This window comes from Antechinus flavipes, chromosome 1 (genome assembly GCF_016432865.1).
Source record: "Antechinus flavipes isolate AdamAnt ecotype Samford, QLD, Australia chromosome 1, AdamAnt_v2, whole genome shotgun sequence".
NCBI lineage: Eukaryota > Metazoa > Chordata > Mammalia > Dasyuromorphia > Dasyuridae > Antechinus > Antechinus flavipes.
Window position 1 is genome coordinate 26,294,893 of NC_067398.1, and position 11,123 is coordinate 26,306,015.

Sequence of the window (11,123 nt, forward strand, 5' to 3'; positions counted from 1 at the left end):
TGGGCTCTTCTACTCCCTTTCCCTTCCTCCCTTTCTCATCTTCATCTGTGCCTTCATTCCCTAGCTGGAGAGAATGGGGAAGGAGAGATAGATGGACACTCCCACAGAGCTCCTCTATACTGTTCCCCAATGAAGTGGAGAAAACATTTAAATTATCTTCAAGACCATCTGTTCCCTAACTTTGCACAGCTGAAGGGTAGGGATTTTGTTAGCGGTGCAAACTGATGAGAAGTAGAAGTCTCAGCCTTGATGAAAGGAAATCATAAATCCTGATCCCACTGTGATCCTGCTCTCAGGATCTGGACGTTGGTTTTTCTCCCCTTCTTTGCCCTCCTTGTCCCTTTTCTCTCACTCTACCCAGCCCTTCATCTCCTTCTCTGCAGCCCTCATTTTTCCTACTCAGTTTCAATTTGAGACTATTCGGTTGGTTCCTTTGTGGAGAGTGCTTTGTCCAGTTGCCAAGAGAATCACGCCAGTACCCTTTGTTCCTTTGAGGAAAGGTGAGCTAAATGAATCAATAACAGCAATGAAAATATTGCTAGGATGCCTTTTCCGGGCCTTTGTGGAGTGAACTGCTGCCTCTGGGCCCTGGTGAGCAGCTCTTTTATCACAGAACTGTCTTCCAGCCTGTCCCTCTGGGCAGCCACTGGGGCAACAGAAACAAACCAAAGTAGTGGGAGGATATTCTCTCCTCCCTGAAGTCTCACCTTGTGCCCCCACGGTCCCTTGAGCAGAGAGTAGGTGACCTATCAGGACCCTGACCTATCAGTTATAAATACAGCCTACTGAGCTCTTGTCATGGTCAAGAAATGGGGCAGGGAGGGGGCAGGCAGGGAGTTGGGGCTTATGGCATTCATCATGGAGGCTCTGGGAATTGATTGGGCTGGAGAGCCTGGCATGAATCGTGGAGCTGTATTCCATTTGTTTCCAGGCCCCTGGGTGAAGCATAATGTAATTACCATTCTCATTCCTTGGAAAGGACAAAAACAACCTCTCCTAGAATGAAAACAGGGCTCTACAAGATTAGACTCCAGGTATGGCCGGGGCCTGGGAAGGATATTGCATATAATTTGATAGTTTCTTTCAACCCGAATGCCAGGAAGTGGCGAGGAAAAGTATTTATCTCCCAGCTGATATCATCATTAGAGAAAAGGCTGGAATGGGGTCTTGCTGCTGACAGTGATCTACTGCAGCTTTGGCATCTTGTGTCAGAACATTAAGGCTATTATGAATACACAAATTAAGAACAAAGGACACATGAAGATAGATGCTATCTGCATCCAGAGAAAGAACTGGTAAATAGAAGCATATATAGAATAATTTTACATACATATAGCTATTTATATCTAGATAGATTTTATATATTATAATATATAATATGATATGATAATATATTGTATCATATATTTTTTATATGTGTGTGTAAATATATATAATTATATCCATCTCTAGAAGGGGCAGGGGAGAGAGGGAGAGAAGAAAATAAGGGGGAAAAGACATTTACATGATAATTTTATTATATATTTAGAAGGAATAGCCAGTTGTACATGGTAGATTTGCAGTTTTATATGCAATCATCTTTTTTATTGCATTGTGTTATGAACTATGCTTTATTCAGAAATTAAAAGGAAAAAGAAAAAATGAAAAATGAGAAATAATGTCTGTAGTACCTTTTATATAGTGGCAAGGAAGAGGAAACTGAGTGGATGTCCATCAGTTGGAAAATGGCTGAATAAGTTATGGAATATGAATATTATGGAATATTATCATTCTATAAGAAACAATCAGCAGGATGATTTCAAAGAAGCCTAGAGAGACTTACATGGACTGAGAGAACATTGTACACAGCACCAATAAGATTATGTGATTTTTTAAAAAAAGATGCAACAGGGGCAGCTAGGTGCAGTGGATAGAACACCAGTCCTGAAGTCAGGAGGACCTGAGTTCAAAATAGACCTCAGACACTTAACACTTCCTAGCTGTGTGACCCTGGGCAAATCACTTAACCCCAATTGCCTCCTTGGGAAAAAAAAAAAAGATTCCACATACTCAGATCTGTGGAGAAGAAAGGAATTTGTAACCAAAGAAGAACTAGAGTACATTATGGAATATAAAATGGATAATTTTGATTATATTAAGTTTAAAAGGTTTTGTACAAACAAAACACTTTTTTGTTGTTGTTTGCTTGCATTTTATTTCTCATTTTGTTTCCCTTTTTGATCTGATTTTTCTTGTGCAGCATGATAATGGAGGAAATATGTATGGAAGAATTGCACATGTTTAACATAGATTATTTGCTGTCTGAGGGAGGGGTGAGGAAAAGGGAGGGAAAAAAATTGGAACACAAGGTTTTGCAAGGGTAAATGTTGAAAACTATACATACGTTTTAAAAATAAAAAGCTTTTTAAAAAGATGCAATATAATGGAGTATTTTATTGTACTTAATCTAACCTGCTCCACATCATATGACTTGCAAACATCTGAAGTGAGCTTCCAACACAGATCTTCCTAGGATCAATGCTCTATTCATTGTATCCTAATGCCCCATCAGCATACATTATTCCCCCTTTCACTATATTCCCATTAAATTGTTCTATTTATTGAGCCCTCTATATAGTACTTATATGAGTGACTGGTCTTCTCAGATACCTTCCCCTACTACTTAGAATTTGGACTATCATTTCAGCAATTACATTTACTGAATTACCCACTATGTGCCAAGCATGGCAGTGTGGATTAAAAAAAAGAAGAAGAAAAAGAAAAAAAATTCCTTCCCTTAATAAGCTAATATCCTACTTGGCAGAAAAGCTTGAATATGGAAATTCATATGGAACTAAATATCAGGGAGTGTGGATAGTATTCTAGTCTTAGACTCAGGAAGCCCTGAGTCCAATTCTGATTCAGATACTTACAAATTGTATGCTCTTGAGTAAGTACTTATCTGCCTCAACTACAATTTCCTCATATGCAAAATGGGGATAACAATGGCACCTACTTCTTAGGGTTATTAGAAATTGCAAAACATATATCTCTTAGCTATTGTTGTTGTTGCTAAATATAAACTAATTTGGTAGTTTGGGGAGAGAATTAACAACTAGGATCAGCCATTTATAAAGTGTGGGGGATGAACTTAATGATTTCTCTGAAGTCTTTTCTAGCATCACTGGGAGCCTAAGAATGAATGAATCTTCTCTGAGTTTTCCCTTTCTGAGTCCATATTCATTTAAGTGAAATGCAGGCTGGGAAGTTTGCATTGTTCTTCCCCATTACATAAAAATACTGAGCTCTTTTCATGGGAGAGATTGCAACATCCAGAGGTTCCATGTTTAACAGAAGGAGTAGCAGAGCCAAATGATCTGGGATAAATTCTTGGCTTTTGTTCTATTACTGAACCTCAAGGACTCTGGAAGAGAAAGTAAGGCTGACATTTTGTGCAACTCTCCTACACATAAATCCAACTCACATGCAGATCAACATGTCATTAGTCCCCTTCAAAAACAAAAGATCAACAATAGCAATAACAATGCTTTACACTTACTATCCTTGGACGATACGCTTAGCTTCTCAAAACTTTGGTGTTTTATAATCTATAAAATGGGAATAATGATACTTGTACTATATGCTTCCTAGAATTATTATGAGGCTTGAATGAGGTAAAGTAGATCTAATGCTTGGATAAGCCCCAAAGGATTTAGGAAAGTCATTTCTATCTCTTCTGTACCAAAGTGTTATGCTTTATAGAAGGTTCGGTTTCTCTAATTAGAGGGATTAAGTTCCCTATTTTCACATTCATTGGCATAGTAAAATTAAGTCTCCCCCCATGCCCAGTCCAGTATCCTGGGGACTATAATTATTATATTAATTATTCTGGCTGTAGTCATTAAATAAAGGTTTGTAAACTGGAGGCCATGAAAATGTTGTTTTTAAAATAAATTTGTAATTGTATTTCAATATAATTGTTTGTTTTTAACCGTAAAAACATTTTATTTATGCATTTATTCTGAGAACGGATCCATAAGTTTCACCAGACTATCAAAGGGATCGATGACATTAAAAAAGGTTAAGAACCTGGTTCCTTAATGTGAGGAGTAAAGACAAATTCAATGTACTTATGAGACAAGTATTTTATTCCTACACAGGAAGAAATGCTAAACATAGTACACATGAACATAATTAACAGAACAAACAGGATTCAATGATTTAAGTTATAACTGCAGTTGCAAGTTGCAGCTGGGTGGATACCATTTAAGGCTCATTAGAACATAAAACAATTTGGCAAGATCGCTAATCAGGTATTCTATAGTTTACCTTGCCTGACTTCTCTGGTTTTTCCTTCAAATCCTAGTTAAAACCTCATTTTCTTCCAGAAGTCTTTTCTAATTGTCCTAAGGCTAGTGCCTTCCCTTTATTGATTATTCCACTTTATCTTACATACATCTTGTTTATGCATTGTTATTTGCGTGTTGTCTCCTCCATTAAACTTTGAGAGTATGGGCCATTTTCTTTGTTTCTTCATATCCCAAGCACGCACTTAGTACAATGTCCACTTTTAATTGACTGAGTGATCATGAGACGAGCTTGATCTTCTTTCCAGAGACTGACCTCTCTGATGAAGAAGTTTTCCTTTCTAACTGCTGCTGCTGATCTCCAGAGATGCCATAGCTCCCCTGCTCACAGGCTTCCTAGATCTTCCAAACTTTTCCAAACTCAAAGGTTCCTAGATAAGCTTATCAAAGGATGCTCATCTGCCCAAGATCAGAAAATAACAGATGTAGAAAGAGCAAAAGTAACCAGAGGACCTCAAGAAAAGAGTCTACCCATCACATAGAATCTTAATTAATCCACTAAGTAGGAAAAAAAACATTATTCTCTACCCATCATTGATACTATATGATGCCACATGGAAAAACCACAAAAAAGAGAAGCCCAATCAGAAACTGTTTTCCCTTCTAATATATCCACTGAGTTATGAGCCCTTCCAGATCAGTAGCTCATTGGAAGACTGTTTGTTATCTGCCATTGTAAGCCCTTCAAAGATGATTACATGTGGTTGAAATCATCACCTCTTCTCCTCAGTGGTAACAGGACAAGCTGGGAGGTAGAGGAAAAGAGAAGGATCTTTATTTACTACATATGAAAACACTCTGCCTGTAAATGCTATAAAGTTTTATAAAGTGTATAAAATTAAACACTTTGTTATAAAATATAATTTCAAATGTGTTATAAAATGTAAATTGCCTTTTTATCATTATTACTATTATTTCAACCCATAACTATCATAAGATTATTATTATTATTATTATTTGAACACATAGATAGTATAAACATTGCTAAAGCTATATAAACTAACATTTCTGTTCATGTTGCCTTAATCTGTACTAATTCCACAATTTCCTCCCTTCTTTACCTCCCTCCATCCCCAAGACAGCAAGCAATCTAATATAGGTTAAATATGTGCAATCTCAAAAAAATAATTGTCAAGTGATAATTCTTCCAAGATTATCATGGAGGACCATGGATGAACCATGCATCCAGAGCTGCAAGGAAACTGGGAAGTCATCTAATCCAAATCCATTTTACAGGTGAGAAAACTGAGGCCAGTAAAATTTAAGATCATTCAAGGTTACTCAAGGTATGATGGTAAAAAGTCTGATCAAAAATATAGTATTATTTCTAGGGTCATTCCTAAAATTGTTTTGTGCCACGTCTATTGCCAAGGACTATAGTCGAAAGAACATTTCAGGAAGGTTGAGGAGTTGACATTGTGGTCATAAAAAGACTTGGACCCAGATGACCTGTAAGGTCCCTGCCAGCTTTGAGATTTAATGACACAAAGAGCCTGTTTTAAAATATGTTGTTATTATTGTATCTGGTTCCTTTGGCACTTTACCTTCAAAGACTAAAAGAATCTCATACCCTGAGCAATTCACAATTATAAGAAGCAGGTCTCTATGTCCTAATACTGACATTTAGTGAAAGAATAGAGTAGCTGGGACAAAAACCAGAAGGTGTGGGGAGAGGGAGGAGAAGTGGGGCCATTGGGGAAAATGGACACTCCCTTGCAATCATTTCCAAGCTGAGCCAGGCATTAAATCAATATTTCTGAGGTGAAACAAACCAGGATGAGAAAAACAGGTTGTTCCCTAATGGTGGTGGAGAGAAGGAGAAACCCTCACAGAACTTTGGCTCATTATTAATGAGAATGGGTTTTTAGAACTTTAGAATCTCACCTTTAATAGAAGCTATTCTTATATGCAGAAGAAATAAGGAGCAGTAGAATGAAGATAATTCAGAAGATGCAACCAAATGAGAAGAAATAAATGTGAATAAGTAAATTGGGAACTAGTGGGAAGAGAGGGTCCCTGCTAAGGCTGCTCAATGCAAGCTGGCATTTTTCATACTCTGAAGACTGACCACAGCTACCTTCTAACACTCTAAACCTGACAGAGAAGTAGAAAGTATAGGACTACAGAGATTCAGAAACGGGGAAGGGATAAGAGATGGAAGGAGTAGAAGAATAGAAAGAAACCTGGCTCTGTCCTCAGGGTGATGAGACACAAATCCCATCTCTTACATTTACCACCCTGGTAACTTTTGGCAAAAAGTTTCTCCATCGTAGCTGGTTTCTGATGTCTCCTTAATTCTACATTTCTGATCACGTGATCTGACCAGGAAATCAGAGAAGACTTCATGGAGCAGGCGATTAGCCCAGGCAGACATCATTTCTCTTTCTTATTTTTTTTTCTTATTTTTCAGTCACTTCAGACCTTTTTGGGGGTTTTGTGGCAAAAATACTGGAGTGATTTGCCATTTGCCATTTTGCCCCTTTTACCTCTAATCTTTTCTGTGTCAACATCATCAAAGATCTCAGATCACATTTATAGAACATTTACTATGTACCAGGCACTGTGCTAACACTTTATAATTAATATCTCATTTGATCTTTACAACCACCCTGGGAGATAAGTAATGTTATTATCCCCACTTTACAGTTGCAGAAACTGAGGGTAAATATGTTGCCCAGGAATACACAGCTAGTCAGTATCTGAGACTGGATTTGAATTCAGGTCTTGTTGACTCCAGTACTGGTGCTTACACTGTATCACCTCCATGCCTTCATTTCATTCTAAGTCAATTGATGATAATTTGTTTCCTTTGTGATTTTATTTTATGTTTTAATTTTTTTCTGAGAAATGGTACACAGATTTCATCAAACTGCCTAAGAGGTTCATAACCAAAAAAAGATTAAGAATTATCTATTCCTAGTTTAGTGCTAGAGGTTATGAGCCCCCACTGGTATACTTCCCTCCATAATTATCAAGTAATATCACTTACTCAGATTTAATTATTTTTTTTATAAAGATATATTTACGAACATAAGTGAGAAAACATAAACCAACATATAGTGAGAAAAGTAGGAAGAGAATCCCTCCAGCATCTGCAATATACTCTCCCACTACTGCACAGAGAGTTAAAAAGAAGTGGGTTCAATTTTGGAGAATGTATGCACCAAAGGAATAACTCAAAGCCCCTTGAAATCCTTTTGCTGGAATTTTCACAATTTCCCCATAGTTATAATGTAGCTTTTTTTTCCCCAAGCTCTTTTGCAGATCCTTGATTCTATTTCCCTTGTCTTATCCATCCTGTCCCTGTCTTTCAGTGGCAAATAAAATTCATAATGGTCTTATTCTCTTATGTTTGTAAAAAACTCATCTGGCTAAGGAGGGAGGGGCAAGAACGATCAAGGTGTTATTCTCTACCCAAAAATGATTTATTCCCAGGAGTTTGACTGAATGCTCTCTCCTGGCTCGCCCTTTGTGCAAATCCCTAATTCCATCAACCACCACGGTTTAGCCCACAGAAGTTATGATCAAGTCATATACACATAATTCAAATAGACTTTCTATTATACCTACTAGGGAAATGTCCAGACCTTTGTTTGTACCTAGTGAATAAATGATATTTTTTTACATGATAAACATGCGAGGGAGCAATTTCTTTTCACTTAATTTACTTGGATTGGGTATTAGAAAGACACTCCTCTCCACACTCCTTATGCTATGATTCAATAAGCATTTATTATTCTTGCTATGTACCAAGAACCATGATAAACATCATGTATATAAACTGGCACACACGAGATAATTTTAGGGAGGAAGGCACTAGCACTGGGGAAGTGGGAAAAACCTCCTATAGAAAGGTGATGTATGAACTGATTCTCGAAGAAAATAAAAAATAATTGAAACATTCAAAAAGATGTGGCTTTCCAAAAGCACTTTACTGTTGTTTACCCAACACTAAAACTATATATGACTGTTTCCTTTCCTTTCCTTTATTGATAAAAGCATTTTTACAGACATGTTTAGACTAGAAATTCTCTTTTAGAATTTGCTCTGCTGGGAATTATTGAAAATGAGGCTCCTTGATGTTGTTTTTGGTGAGAAGATGGCTTCAATTAGTGTGAGAATCCATGGAGTTAGAAATGACTTTCAAATGATTTTTTAAGGAGATCATCAGCCCAATAAGTAGAATTTCCTCACTACTCTCCAGAAAGATCTGGACAAAATACAGCATTCATTTCAGAAATTCAAGGTATTCCTTCTGTCTATAAAAAGATTTTTTAGGTTTTTGTTTGCTTTTTGTATCATCTTCTTTCTTTGTTGGCTTTAACTTAAACAAGAACTACAACTAAACTACAACTAAGACCCCCCCCCCTAAAAAAAGTACCTAAAAAAATGGGCTTGAGCCAAGCATCCTGAAATGAACTCTCAGGTGTCCTGGGATGGGACACCAATAAATAGAGATCCCAGAACATTTATCCAAAGTCACCCTTAAAGAGGCCACCATGAAAAAAACTGAGTGAGCATGAGTTCTAAAAGAGTGTGTCATAGAGCAAAACTATTAAACTGTGGGTGGTAACCCCATATGGGATTACATAACTGTATGTGGTGGTCACAAAGAATTTGCTAACAGTAAAAAGTATCAAATATTACACCAAGATTTATCTTTTTTTGTAAAAATAAACAAACATCCATCTTATTAGTATGCACATTTACTTTTCTCTTTAATAAATGGTAAAATCACATATATACTAGAGAATTGTTTTAAAGTAAATTTCTTTATGATTTATTATCAATAAATGTTTGATTTGTATACTAATTTTATATACGCAGGGTCATGTAAAAGTTTCTCCCAGAAAAAAAGGGGGTCGAGAGTGGGAAAAGTTTAAGAAGCCCTGCCAGAAAGGAGTTTACCCCAGCTTCCCATATGGTAGTTTCTTATTTTAGTTAATTATCCATTTTAATTGGGAGTGAAGACTTTTGTTTCTATGAAGACTGAAATATTCTCAGTACCCCCTAAATACCTGGGATAAGGTCTTTTCATTCCATCCATCTTAATTATCTATAGTCTCCCTACAGAATAAGTCTATCTCTCTCAGGTCATAAACTAGTCTCTTAGAAAACAACCTTCTTTTACCAATTAGTGTGCTACTATTCCAATCACTTAGCCCCCTCATTTCTAAAATATGTGTAACTTTAAATAATACCATGCAATTATCACAGGAGAGGATTTTTTTTTTGCCACAAAGGTTCTGGGTACTTACTTATCGGTTTGTTGCCCAACTTGATCAGAACTTGGAACACTGGTATCTGGCCCTTCTTTTATGATATCTGGGCAGCTAGATGGTGTGGGGGATAGAGCACAGAGCCTGAATGAAGAAGGTCTGATGCTTCCTAGCTATGTGATCATGGGCAAGTAACCTTACCTGTTTGCCCCAATTCCTCATCTTTAAAATGAGTTGAAAATAAAATTTAAAAAAAACCCACTTTCCAAGAAAACCCCCAATAGGGTGGCAAAGAATTAGCCAGAGCTAAAAAGGGTATCTACCCTCTTCCTTTACAAACATTTGGGTTCACAAAACTTTAAAATACAGATCAGTAGTATTTATAAAGTAAAGGTTAAAAAAAGGACCTAGAAAGTCAGCACTTCCTTGGGTAGTAAGTAAGACTTTGTATATGTGTGTGTGAGGGAGAAGGAAAAGGAGAGAGAGAGGAAGAGAATTCATGAAGAAATGAATGAATAGAAAAAATATTTTTGTATTTACTCTGTACAATGCATCCTACTAAGAACTGGGAACACTAATACAAAAGCAAGATAGTGTTTCCATTCTTCTGGGAGGAGACCACACCTGTAAAGGAATGGTGATTAGAGAAGAAAGAGTGGGCTGGGGGAAGTCACTACATTGTCTTCTGATTGGACAACCTATTTGCTGAGGCAATAGTGCTGTTTTGGTTACAATTCTCAAAGCAAAAAGGAGGTAGAGGAGGAGGAGGAGGAGAGACACACAAATGACAGTATGATGACAGGGAGAGTCATTCTCTTGAGGAAGACAATATGTATACCTATAAATATATGTAAAATATGTACAAAATATGCAAAAATAACAGATAAAAGGTTTTGGAGGGAAGGAGGCATTAGCCACCAAGAAAGTCCTCATGGAGGAGCCATTTAAACTGACCTTGGAAGAAAACTAAGAATTCTAAAAGATGAGGATGAAATTTAATCTATGTGCCAGTCAAAGTGCCCAGCACTGGACATAGAAATACAAATGACTAAACAATTTATGGTCTCCATCAACCTACCCAGGACTCATCATCCTCCTTGGAGTTGCATTCCCTCCATCGTTATAATTCCATCCAACTCTCTGCCACCTGCCTTTACAGTGTAACCATGTAATATAATGAAATAAAAGAAGTCCTCTCCATGAAAGGTCACGCTGCCAATGAGGACTCCATTTACTTTAAATAGAAATAAACAACAATATGGAAGAATTTCTTCCTTTCTTTCATTTTTGTTTTAATTCTCTTTAAAAAAAAAGTAATCCAGTGGGTAGGAGAGAGGGACAAATATATTTGGAAGTGAAAGTAATATAAAAGCAAAAAAATTCATAACAATAAAGATAAAAAATCATAAGCCATGAGCAGAAACTCATCTTGTCTGAATCTGAGGTCAGGAAAGTATGATCCCATACATCTGCTCCACCTCCAGACTCTCATGCAATAGGACCTTTGCTATAGCTTCAGAGCTGAGCCAGGAGATAATTCCCACTGAGAATATTCTGG

General features: G+C 36.9%; 1 long non-coding RNA gene across 1 annotated transcript; it reads right to left on the bottom strand.

Moving 5' to 3' along the window:
* Nucleotides 1-4,109: 4,109 nt before the first annotated feature.
* Nucleotides 4,110-9,696, bottom strand: LOC127547833 (uncharacterized). Its single transcript, XR_007950278.1, has 2 exons — nt 9,605-9,696; nt 4,110-4,745 (listed from the first exon to the last, which is right to left on the bottom strand). It is a non-coding gene; the product is annotated as an uncharacterized LOC127547833 (long non-coding RNA).
* Nucleotides 9,697-11,123: the final 1,427 nt, after the last annotated feature.